This window comes from Cupressus sempervirens, chromosome 3, assembly GCF_028749045.1.
Source record: "Cupressus sempervirens isolate cs-2001-9-10 chromosome 3, ASM2874904v1, whole genome shotgun sequence".
Classification (NCBI taxonomy): domain Eukaryota; kingdom Viridiplantae; phylum Streptophyta; class Pinopsida; order Cupressales; family Cupressaceae; genus Cupressus; species Cupressus sempervirens.
In genome coordinates this window covers 797,287,578-797,290,842 of record NC_143120.1, presented here as the reverse complement: position 1 = coordinate 797,290,842, position 3,265 = coordinate 797,287,578, and the positions used below count along the sequence as shown (strand labels likewise).

The following is a 3,265-nucleotide window of genomic DNA, read 5'->3' as shown; positions in this document are numbered from 1 at the left end:
CACCTTATCTATACAAATATGTATCCAAAAATTGACAAGATACCATGTCAAAGGAAATGAGGTCAACATGTTCAAACCGAGAAGGGAGCACTAATGAAGTAAGTTATCATGCATTACATTTAGAAGAATTCATTTATAATCCTTCAAAAAATATAATTCACACATAAGAAATGTTGCTTATATCTCAAAACATATGCTGGCATTTATAAGTCTCTATTTTGCAGTTATTCTCTCTTATCAATACTCTTTCATATATGCATATGTATATTTCTGTACATGCATAAGACGAAATTGAACTATATGTAACTAAATACTATTTATACATTTATAAAGTTAAAAAATTAACACATTCACACCTAAACACAAAGTATATAACTGAAACTTCTTCTTTTAGGAACCTACAATGGAAGCATCATTGACTACCAATGCAATTATATCAATGAATGTTGGAGATCTTGTTATAAATCCAATCCTACAAATATTATCATTCAAAAGGATTCCTATCCTTGAAGATCAAAGTGAACGATACAAGATTGTCTTATCTGATGGAAAACATATGCAATTAGCAATTTTGCCAGAGAAATCTAATCACCTATTGTTCTCGGACAGGCTGAAAATAAAATCTATAGTAACATTGACAAATTATGTGTGTTGAGCCATGACAGATTCTAGGTAGCCAATCCCATACTCAATCTTCATTGATATACATATTTTGATTTTTTTTAATATAATATATATATAATTAATTTTTGTGTCATTGTAACCTCTTTATATAGGACCATAATCATCTTCAGCCTACAAATTATGCAGCGATACAATTAGATCATTGGGAAACCCAGGTATCTATATAAGTCTCAAGAGGAACAAATGTTGCAACACAACACAACTTTTTCACCCAACAAAAGGACCAAATTCGGCATCCATACACCTCGCAAGGACCTACCACTACCTGAGAGTATCAGCCCTATAAAAGATTTAAATCCATATCAAACTAGATGGACAATCAAAGGGAGGGTGACAACAAAAAAATAGCTTAGACAATTTAGTAACAGCCGAGGTAGTGGCCAGTTTTCAGCTTTGACTTATTGGACCATGAAGGCACAAAAACAAAAAATAGTTTGCTTCAATGACATTGCAGAATTGCACTATGACCGAGTGCAAATAGGTGGCTACTATACAATTTCAAAAGGTTTAGTTAAACAGGCAAACAAACAATACAACAAATCGAACAGCCACATGGAAATCACTCTCAACCATTCTTCAATATTGAAATGTTGTGATGATGATTCAGCTATTGGGAGTGTTCAATACAATTTTAGGCTAATTAATGACATTGCAAATATCAACAACAATACACTAGTTGATATTATTGGGATTGTAATCAGTGTTACAGATATCTCAACAATTCAAAGAAAGGATGCAAGTAAGGCTCACCATAGAATTGTCACGTTAATGGACATGTCACTAGCATCAATAGATGTGAATTTATGGGGACCAATTTCAGTAAATGATGGGGAACAAATTAAGTCATTGAAAGATTCTAAAAATATTGTTGTCCTTGCTGTAAGAAATGGACGTGTTTCTAAATTCAAGGGAAAGGTAATCAATACCACAATCACAACCATATTCACAATAAATCCATCTATACCGAAAGTTGAGGCCCTACGGACCAAGATGGGAGGAGTAGAATTTATTATACCATCATTGCCAATATTATTAGCAAACAATAATATAACAAGTTCACTCACAATTGCAAGTGTCTTGGAAAAATGCAATAAAATGAAACAACCCCTAGAAATGATGATAAAAGCCACCATCAAATACATTAGGCAAGATAAATTTTGGTACCCATCTTGCCCAATAGTTGTGAATGGTAAAGAATGCAAGAAAAAAGTTGCTGAAAATACAGATAAGACATGGTACTGCTGTAAATGTGAGAAGACAATTCCAGACTGCAAGTATAGATACCTCTTACAGGTAAAACTCCAAGATCACACAACTAATATTTGGGCTGTTGCTTTTGATGAAGTAGCAGAAAACTTATTGCACATGTCTGCCACTGAGCTATATATGTTACAATATGTCACCAAAGTGAATGCAAGCGCTGAAGGCATCATCAAAGATGTGTTTTTTAACAAGTTCAGATTCACCATATCAATAACAAGCGGAGTCTACAACTCTGAAGCAAGATTTAAAACTACCATCACAAAGGCTACAAAATTGGACTTCAACAGTGAAAGCAAATGTTTGCTTTCTGATATTTCAAATTTATTAGCTTAAAAATTAAGCGTATTATGGACCATCAATGATTGTAGGCTACAAATCTTCATAGAAATAAATAGTTTAGGATGTTAGTGTAGTTTTTTATTTTTCCTATTTTGCTAGGTTTTTCCTACCTTTTTAATAATCTCGCTTAGGTTAATAAAGCATGTCTTATTAGGTGAATGGTTGTGAGGTGTCACCTTCCTACATGTGAGCATCCATTAGCTATCTTGGGAAGATACTTTGCTATCTTTAGTCCGATAGATGGTTGCTCCTCATTGGTTGGTGTTGCCACCTCCTCCCTCTTCCTAGCCTATATAAGCATGCTACCTGGCTTGTATTTGCATCTCTTGTTTTTGCATCCTCTTAATGTTATTTTGCTTCTAGCATTTGCATTGCTCTCTTGGAGACTAACTCTATGATGTTATTTTGATTTTGTATCATTTGCATTCATAGTTTAGATATTTATTCTTTGCACTAGTTTTCTGGGTTATTAATCTTTTCAGATTCTAACATAGGATGCTTGTACTCATTTCTATTATAACTTATATTTGGAGAACTATGTAATCCAATTTGAAACTGATAATGCTTACTTTCTAATCCAAATATAATAGTTTAGAAACAAATGATTACCAATAAAATTTAAATCAGCATTCAGTTTCCGTCTGATTAATAAGCTTCTCCAAAAATTTTGTGAATATTGTAAATTTCAAATTTGCTTGAACTGCTAGCACCAAATTTATAGAAGTGACCATTACAAACATTGTGCCTCCGAGGACTCTATCAATTCAACAAAGCCTTGTACTTGTAGCATTATTGAGATTTGAAACTGCTCTATCTAAAAATAAATTTCAGTTAGGATAGATCTGTTCCAAATAAATGTCTAGCTAGGGTAGTTCTGACAAACCTTGACCTATACAATTACTATTTGTTTGTATTGCTGAATGTGTTTCACCATTGGTTTAGTTATTTTGAGTTGTTGATGCTTTTGATTGTTCTACAA

General features: G+C 33.0%; 1 pseudogene; it reads left to right on the top strand.

The window, feature by feature from the left end:
• The first annotated feature begins 1,092 nt into the window (after positions 1-1,092).
• Positions 1,093-2,280, top strand: LOC149569196 (replication protein A 70 kDa DNA-binding subunit A pseudogene; annotated as a pseudogene).
• The last annotated feature ends 985 nt before the right edge of the window (positions 2,281-3,265 follow it).